The 9,882-nt window shown below is 36.9% G+C and overlaps 1 long non-coding RNA gene across 1 annotated transcript in view; it reads left to right on the top strand.

Annotated features, from left to right (window-relative positions):
* The window catches only part of LOC105500824, a 5,643-nt gene extending 1,510 nt beyond the window's left edge, over window positions 1-4,133 (top strand). Inside the window, exon 2 of the long non-coding RNA XR_001000087.1 lies at window positions 2,857-4,133. This is a non-coding gene — a long non-coding RNA (uncharacterized LOC105500824). The remainder of the gene's footprint in view (window positions 1-2,856) is intronic.
* The last annotated feature ends 5,749 nt before the right edge of the window (window positions 4,134-9,882 follow it).

The raw sequence follows: 9,882 nt of genomic DNA, 5'->3' as shown, positions 1-9,882 counted from the left end.
GCTCTGTTGCCCAGGCTGGAGTGCAGTGGCACAGTCTCAGCTCACTGCAACCTTCTGCCTCCCAGGTTCAAGCAATTCTGCTGCCTCAGCCTCCTGAGTAGCTGGGATTACAGGCACGCACCACCATGCCTAGCTAATTTTTTTGTATTTTTAGTACGGGGTTTTACCATGTTGGTCAGGCTGCTCTCGAACTCCTGACCTTGTGATCTGCCCACCTCAGCCTCCCAAAATGCTGGGATTACAGGCGTGAGCCACCGCACCTGACCAGATATTCTTAAATCTTATGCTCACACCCCACCCTGCCCCCGAAAAAATGTCCTTCGGGAAAGCATAATCTAAGGAAAAATTTCCCAAAGTGCCACCTTCAGCTTCATTCTTACTACAAGAGGAAGAATTGCCTGTCATATAATGAAAGAGACTTGGTGTTATCATTAATCTGGTCTACATAGTGCTTCCTCTTGGTAGATTTTTTACCCACTGTGAGAAGGGATGATTTTGATACTCAGTGTGTAGTAATTCTGTTAAGAACATTTAACTTGGAACCTATGCTACATAGTAAAGCTTATACTGACAATGGATATTTCATGTGGTAGGCATAAGTATTGTGGCGTGAGGGGAGGACTGGAAGTATATCTGCAGAACTACCTAGTCAAAGACCCCAATCTAATTTCTAATGTATAATTCATATAAATCCTTATTGTATTGATGCACATTAAACATTATGCTTGTCACATTATTGGTTAGCACTGTCACTATTGATTGTCAGGCTTATAATTGTGTATAATTCTTCCCCTGCCACTTTACCAGCTGGTGGCCACACTGATTCCAGAAAGAAGTACTTCATTTCTTATTACCTCACGAAAGCACCCTCTGCCCAATGCCTTGGCTAACAGACTGGCCTTTGTTGTCTATGACCACTAATTCCCACTCAGGCACACAGCAATTCTGTTGCTGGTTGCTTAGCCCAGTCAAAAACACTGGAAGTGGATGTAGACTCCACACTGATGGATGAACGACCTTCTGGTCATTTTACTGTCCTTAAAAGTCTATTTTTAAATTGAAAAAAATATACATATATATATTCTGGGGTATGTTCTCCTTTATTCTGTTCATTAATGTTTTTCATCAATTACTGTGTTTTAAATATGACCTAAGGTTCTACAGTATATTTAGACAAACTTCTCATTTCTCTGCAATATTAGGAATTCATCACACCTGTATGACAAGGTTGTGTTTGAGAACAAATGGGGACCTGTGTGACATGTTTTATTTCAATATACATTTAGAGTTTGAACCAATAAAAAAGCTATTAGAATTTTTAATATATATAACACATTATCAAAAACACTGTCGCTTTTCTGAGTGCTCTAATCAGGCAATTCAGATGTATATTTAAAAAGAGGGAAAAGCCAATCAGTATACTAAATATATTTATTTTAATACCTGTGCTCATATGTTACCTTTAAAGAACAGGAATAAAATTTATGGGTAGAATAGTATGCAAGCAATTTACCTTCAATACAAATTAAACACATCTTTTTAAGAAAAGGGTGAGTTATCTCGACTGGGGAGGCACTAACGCTAGATTATTAATATGTATTTATTAATATGTATTATTAATATGTATTACTGTGACCAGGACCCTGTAAGGGGGGAAAAAGTCCTTATTTTTACAATCTTTATTGACTGAAATTCTATAAAATGAATTGAATTCCTGAAATGACATCATTTAATCCAAATTTTTTCATCATCAACTAATTCATCTCAGAAAACAGTAAAGTTTAAAAAAAATACTATCAGTAAGAATGATATATTTCCTTGGTTTGGAAATTTCCAAACCACGATATTCTGCCCCGTCAAAATATATTCACTGGGGAATTTTTTACTTCATACGTTTCTTTTGAACTTAGTCACATTTTTATATCTAGCTGGTTTCATTATTAAATAAAAGAAAAGGTGATTCCCCTCTTGTACTGCAGGAGACCACATACTTGAATGATACTCTAACTTCTAGGTTCTGCTATAGTAACACTGAAATCAGAAACCTGTGGGAGAAATGTCACTTTATCTGAGAGAGTAAAATCTGACTCTAAAAGGAAGTAGCAAATTCATCTTGTTCTTTTTTTTAATCAACCCTCTGCCTAAGACAAGTAGTTTGAAACACAGAGGACTCTTTAAGTCATACTTCCTTTATATAGTCAAAACCAAAGCCACTGAGTATTGCTTTCCCCAAAGGAATCTCTAAATAGCAGACGGGGACATTTTCAGATAGATTCATTTGTAGGCAAACCTCCACTGCTTGTATCGTATTTCCTGAAAGAATAAAGGTAAAACTTCAACTATTTATTACAGAACGAAAAATTCAGCCTTAACCCTACCTTTATAAAACAGGTTAATTGGGTTTTAATTTTCATAAATCATAAAGGACCATTTTGAATATTTGGGCCTTTAATTGTCTAGCTCCCAGATGAAGTACAAATCAGAAAAAAAAAACAAAAAAAAACTGTACTGTGTCAGAATGCAAGCTTCCCTCTTTGCATTTTGGCATTTGGAAACGCTGAAGAGTGGTTTTTGTTTTTGATTTAAAGAAGATGATACATATGTGTACCTGATTCAAAACTAGAGAATAGAATTGAAAACATAATTTTCAAAAAGTTTTCAAATATGCCTAAAGGTAATAATGTCATCTTTTAATTGCCAATTTCTCTACCACTTTCAACAAATTACTTCCACGGATTTAATTAGCTCCTTCCTTTCAAGAGAAAATGGACTAGTTTCCTTTCAGATTTACTATATTCTGTCACTCCAGCTTTATAACCGCATGTGCATACACAAACATTTCTTTCTCTCTTGCAGGTGGCACAAACCAGGAAGGGGAAATCTGTGGTTTAAATTCTTTATGCCTCATCCTCTGAGTGCTGAAGGCTTGCTGTAGGCTGTATGCTGTTAATGCTAATCGTGATAGGGGTTTTTACCTCCAACTGACTCCTACATGTTAGCATTAACAGGGTATGATGCCTGTTACTAGCATTCACATGGAACAAATTGCTGCCGTGGGAGGATGACAAAGAAGCATGAGTCACCCTGCTGGATAAACTTAGACTTCAGGCTTTATCATTTTTCAATCTGTTAATCATAATCTGGTCACTGGGATGTTCAACCTTAAACTAAGTTTTAAAAGTAAGGTTATTTAAAAGATTTATCAGTAGTATCCTAAATGCAAACATTTGCATTTAAATATCAAGCCCACGTTTGTTTTTATCATTAACAGAAAATGTATTCCTGTCATTCTTAATTGCAGGTTTTGACTTGTTCAATATAATGTTCATAAATACCTTTGATTCAACTGTTAGAAATGTGGGCTAAACACAAATTTCTATAATATTTTTGTAGTTAAAAATTAGAAGGACTAGTGACCTCCAGTTATATCATGGATTGTCTGGCAACATTGTTTAAAATACTTAGAAACTGGTACTTTCCCCCATGTAACGATTTTCTCTTTAGGCAACTTCAGTTTAGAATTAATACTTTCATTTGACTCTTAAAGGGAAATTGAAAGGCTATGAAGCTGAATTTTTTAAGTGAGATATTTTTAACAAGTTGCAGGGTAAATAACATCTGAGAGCTAGTGAGACATTGTTTCCATACAAGATACAAAGATTTAATTTAAAAAGTCATATTTGAAATGAAGTTCCAAATCTAGGTTCAAGTTCAATAGCTAAGCCACATAATATGGTTGTGCAAGCAGAGAATCTACCTTTCCACTTCTAAGCCTGTTTCTTCATCCATGAAATGGGGATAATGCTTTACAGGGTTGTTGTGAGGTTTAGGTGAGATAGAGAATATTCTGTAAGATAATCAAGTGCTCCATCCACGTTATAGTTGGGTTAATCCAAGAACTAGTCACCCTACTTTGTTAGAGAAGAGAAAAGCTAATGATTTAATTTGCAGACTTTTTAAGGTTTGGGTTTCTATGCAGTTTTTCTAAATAACCATAACTTACAAACATGCAACCAAATGTAATTGTTAGTATATTTAATGTATACTTGTTTTAACAACTCTTCTCAACATTTTGTCAAGTTTATTCACTGTAACCAAATAAATCTCATGAGTCTTTACTTGATTTAAAATAATTTTTATGGCCCATTTTCTTTTGCAAAGTACAAATTATAATTTCAGAAGATATCTGTCAAAAAAGTCAATGGAAGAAAATTATGAGGATACTAAGGGGAACATTCCTGACTCCTAGGACACAGTATTCTCATGTAAGAGTACCCATGTGGCTTTGCCCCACTTTCTGTTCAAGTTGTATGTGCTGCCAATACAAATTCCTTCTCCTAACCCGTGGAATGAGCTTATGGCTCCATGGAGCTTCCATGTAGGTAGAACATACTCAAGAGAGTTTCTTCAGGCCAGGCATAGTGGCTCACGCCTATAATTCCAACACTTTGGGAGGCTAAGGCAGGTGGATCACTTGAGGTCAGGAGTTCCAGTCTACCCTGGCCAACATAGTGAAACCTCGTCTCTGCTAAAAACACAAAAATTAGCTAGGCATGGTGGTGAGTGCCCGTAATCCCAGATACTCAGGAGGCTGAGGCGGGAGAATCACTTGAACCCAGGAGGTGAAGTTCGCAGTGAACGAAGATCGTGCCACTGCCCTCCAGCCTGGGTGACAGAGTGAAAAAGTGTTTCTTCATTTTATCTGCCACTGTATATCTACAAGAGGATTCCTTGCTTTGAGTCCCAGTTCTTCAAAATCCTACTTGCTGCCTGAAGACACAAAGTCATAGAACATTAGGGCTGGAATAAACTATTGTAGTATAACCTTCCTGCTGTTACAATAAAAAGCTATGAACATTACAAAGGCACTTGAAGAAAATCTGTGCTGGGAAATGCCTTATTTGAAGAGCATTTGAGTACACTCCATGAAGCCTAAGATAGTTAATCTTCCTCTAAGCCTCAATTTCTTCATCAGTAAAATGATGAATATATTTCATATTTCATAGGGTGTAGGCTTAAATGAAATCATGCATGTGAAAAGCACAATGTCTATTATGCATTAAGTGTTAAACACAAACTTTCAAACTTTTACATTTCAGTCATTTAAATCAAATGATCTACCACAGATCTCCCCAAGGACACTCTAGCTCCAAACTAACTATAATCCCGTGGTGACAACCCAAAGAACCAGGGTTCCTGGGTTTTCTCTAATGCCCAGCCCTCCTAGGCTTCTGACTGCCTATCTCCTCATCGTAGAGGGATTCCTCCTGACCAGTCATTAAAAAAATTCTTGAAGCATGAGTAAGATTGAGTCTGTGTTTGGATTGGAGGAATGGGTAAGTAACAAGGTATATATATGTATGTGTGAGTGACTGAGAGTGTGTGTGTGTGTGTGTGTGTGTGTGTGTGTGTGTATGTGTGTGTGAAAGTCACAAACTAAGGATGGTTTTTAAAAATTGCAAAATGTTAAGAGATTTATCTAGGATCTGACCCACTTCCCCAGAAATTTATGGAATTCAAGACCAAGTCTTTCATATTCACTGTCATCAGTTAGATGGACCCAATAGCTAAAAAATTAAGGAGAAAAAAAATGGAGGAATATGACAAAAAAAGTCAAGTCAGAGGACTGAAGAATATATACAGAACATAGAATACTAGAAATTTTCTGAAAATAGATGATAGCAAATACCTCAAGAAAGTGAAGAAATGTCAAGAGAAAAAGGAGCTTAAAGAAAAATTGTAGAGTTCATAGATGGGACACAAGTACAAAAAGCTGGCTGAGCATGTGGTTCTCTACTAATAACAACTGGAAAACAGTGAAACTAGCAGGAAAAACTTGCACATAAGAGTTTAACTTTCCACTTTGGGTTTCAAATTCTCCCATAGCAATAAGGGTAAGTGAAATAATGTTCACATAAGGATTTTTTGTTTTTGTTTTTGTTTTTGTCTATTACTGTAGTTTTTTTGGTTTGTTTTGTTTTGGTTTTGGTTTTTTTTGAGACAAACTCTTGCTCTTGTCCCCCAGTCTGGAGTGCAATGGCGCGATCTCAGCTCACTGCAACCTCTGCCTCCAAGGTTCGATTCTCCTGCCTCAGCCTCCCAAGTGGCTGGAATTACAGATACGTACCACCATGCCCAGCTAATTTTTTGTATTTTAAGTAGAGAAGGGGTTTCACCATGTTGGCCAGGCTGGTCTCAAACTCCTGACCTCAGGTCATCTGCCCGTCTCAGCCTCCCAAAGTGCTGGGATCACAGGCGTGAGCCACCGCACCCGGCCTGTTACTGTAGTGTTTTAACAAATCTAAGTGTACTAGTATTAGTCTTCATTCATCTAAGACATACAAGTACTGGAATTTTTTAGGTGGGTTCCTCAAATGTCATCACAATGGTGTCTTCTCTATATTCAGTCACTCTTCTGCCCTTCTCTGTAATGCTCAGGGATTTCCTAGCTCACTAGCACTTAACCTAGTATATCCTAAAAGTCCAAGTCTAACTACAGAAATGAGTTTAAATACAGTGAACATTTTTCACTATTCCACTAAGCTGAAAGAAATGATTTTTGGTAAATAAAAGTTCATCACAGCAGACAATTAAGTGAAAAGTTCTACATATAACTGAAGATCAAAGGATTCTCACCTGGGAAGCTTGTCAAGATGCATATTCCCAAGCTCCCAGGCTCCCACTCCCACTGATTGTAATACTGTAATGGAGCTGAGGACACTACATTTTTACCGGGCCGACCAGGCAGTTCAGATTCAGGTGGATCATAAACCAGCTCTGAGGAAACAGTGGTTTTATACACGATGCTACTGTTGATGTTGCTACTAGGAATGGTGCTCAGCAGAAATCCTGCAACATATAGATCTGTTTACACACTATTCACCGTGTAATGAGAGTCTGCAACATAGGCTAAGTGATAAGAGATGTCTTGTGGTTGACCTCTCTGGAGATAAGCAGCAATGAAATTCCAATGAAGTCTCATCATCCCTCATCACCAAAACCATCCTAACCACCTCAATGAAATACACCTGACTTCCCCCGCTCCCCCCACCCACCGCCCCGAAACCAGCTGCCCTGTGTTCTACCACCAGCTGTAACCAACCAATGACCTGATACTAACTAACCCTAATCTATCAGCTGCTGCCTAGTGCAACAGAGAGGGAAAGTCAATGAGAAGGAATTGGGTACCAGTTCTTGCTTTACAAGTAATGGGTTGACTAATGAGATAGCCACAAACGTCACTGCCATCCCATCTCACCCTCTCACCTGTGCTGCAAGGCTTCAACAATCATACCCAGTCTCCACTTAGGAAAATTCTGTCCTTTCTCAAATGCTGGCAGCTCAGCAATGTGCTCTCTTAACCCAGGCCAAGTACATAGTAAAAGAACTCCAAAAAGGGTTCTAGCCGGAAGTGATCTTTCTCCTCCATGCTCCCAAAGCAGATTATAGCTCCTCCATAAACGTGCTTCACATTTGTGCCCCATGTTTGGTTTGTTACCTGTGTATACATTATCCTCTCTTCTAGATGGAGCTTCTGTAGGAAACGAGAATCCTTTTTAATTTTTTGGTATTACACCCAGCTCAGGACCTTGCTCAGTTGCTTAAATTGAATGAGAAAATGTATCCAAGTACCCACTGATGTTGGAAATTCAACTTGTTCTAATACTGTGGACTGTCTGTACCTGGCATATCTGTGTCCCAATTTGAGGAACTGTTTTTCAAGTTGACGTGAATGGATTCCTTACAGATGCTCAAGCATCAATTTGGTTTTCCCTAAATCCTGCAGATCAGGAAGTCAGTATCCAAGTTTGCTTTAAGAAATTTCACTATTATAAATATATGTATGAAATTTTGTCCCCAGAATTTTTTTCTCAACAGGGAATCCTGACATAAAAACAACCAATTTTGAGATGCTTCAAAAATAACACTGCAGTAGTAGCCACTCCTAAAACAAAATATTTCTCCTTTCCTTCAATATATGTAATCACATATGACATATAAAATCTGCTTACTGGATAAATTTATCTTTAAAAGATTATCTATATTTATTAAAAGTTAAAATACATATACTCTTTGACCTGGAATCAGGTATAACAATATATTTTACAGAGCTACTAGCACACATGTGGAATCATATATGTACAAGGCTACCTAACTGAAGTATTAGTACAGTAACAAAAATTAAAAATCAACCATAAATAGGGAATAGATTAAATAATGGTACACTTATGAATGAAACACTAACTTCTAAAACAGAAAGTAAAAAGAAAGGGAAAATAAGGAAACTGGATCAATCCAACTTACGACAGGAAAGGAGAAAAAATAATGCAAAGAAATGATAATCACAGTAAAGTGAATACAAATTAAAATTTATCTACTAAAAGACAGTAATTCAAAGACTAGATTTAAAAGGAAATAATAGTTTTATGCTATTTACAAGACAGACTTAAAACCTAACAACATAAAAATGTTGAAAGTAAGAATATACCAGGTAAATACTAAAAAAAAACTAGTATTAACAATAGAACCTGATTTTTTTTAAAAAATAGATTAAGAAAACTAGATTAAAGGAAAAAATCATTATTACTGAGATAGAGAGGATCATTATTTAAATGATAAAAAGAAGCAGTTTATCAGCATGTTTAAAAATCCCCAACCAGAACACACAGTGCTAACAAAATCATCTTAAAATAAAATAAGCAAATGCTGATTTAGCCATAAGGAGAAACCACCAAATCCACAATCATTTTAAGAGAATGGGTTTAAGAAAGGAAAAAAAAAAAAAAAAGATTTCTGTATGCTCTTAAGAGAAAATCTAAAAAATAATGACATGAAAAAGTTGAAAGGAATGGAAAAATATGTACCATTAAAAGGAAACCCGACATACGAATGTCATTATCAGACAAAACAGATTTTAAGACAACTAAGAAGTTAACAAGCTGACCCTACAATAAGCATGAAAATTTTGAAAAAGAATAGGAAAGGAGAACTCACCATAAGAGAAATCAAAACTTGTTATAAAGCTATAGTCGTTAAAACGGTGTTACAGTGGTACAGGGACAAATAAATGGACCAATGAAGCAGACTCAGGCACTGAAAGGAACCTTTTATATGACAGCATGGCACAATCATTAAGAGTAGAGAGGAAATAGGCTGGGCACTGTGGCTCACACCTGTAATCCCAGCACTTTGGGAGGATGAGGTGGGCAGATCACCTGAGGTCAGGAGTTCAAGACCAGCCTGGCCAACATGGTGAAACCCCATCTCTACTAAAAATACAAAAATTAGCTGGTCGTGGGGGCAGACACCTGTAATCCCAGCCACTCGGGAGGCTGAGGCAGGATAATCACTTGAACCCAGGAAGCAGAGGCCGCAGTGAGCCGAGATCATGCCATTGCACTCCAGCCTGGGCAACAAGAGTAAAACTCCACCTCAAAAAAAAAAAAAAAAGAAAAAGAAAAAGAGTAGAGAGGAAATAAATGGTCCAGAAGAACTGCCTATCCTTGTGAAGGAGAGGGTGATTCAAAATTAGGTCCCTTTCCTCACTCTATATGCAAAAAGTAAACTTCAAATAAATTATACAATTAAATGTGAAAATCAAGACTTTAAAATAAACAATGCAGTAGGCTGCTTTATAACATCAACTTAGGGAAGGCTTTCTTAAATTTCATAAATATAAATCATAGAGGAAAAGATGAATTGTCTACCTTAAAACTAAAGACAATAGAAACAAAATTAAAAGGTAAGCCAGACAAGAGAAATATTTGTAGTGACAAGGGTTTAACTTTCTTTTTCTGCACCTGGCCTGCAAGGGTTTAACTTTCTAAAAATATAAAGAACCAGTCAGGTGCAATGGCTCACACTTATAATCCTAGCACTTTG

The sequence above is a fragment of the Colobus angolensis genome, unplaced genomic scaffold (assembly GCF_000951035.1).
Source record: "Colobus angolensis palliatus isolate OR3802 unplaced genomic scaffold, Cang.pa_1.0 Scaffold69, whole genome shotgun sequence".
NCBI classification, from domain to species: Eukaryota; Metazoa; Chordata; class Mammalia; order Primates; family Cercopithecidae; genus Colobus; species Colobus angolensis.
Note: the sequence above shows the minus strand (reverse complement) of the source record. Positions and strands in the feature narration are given on the sequence as shown.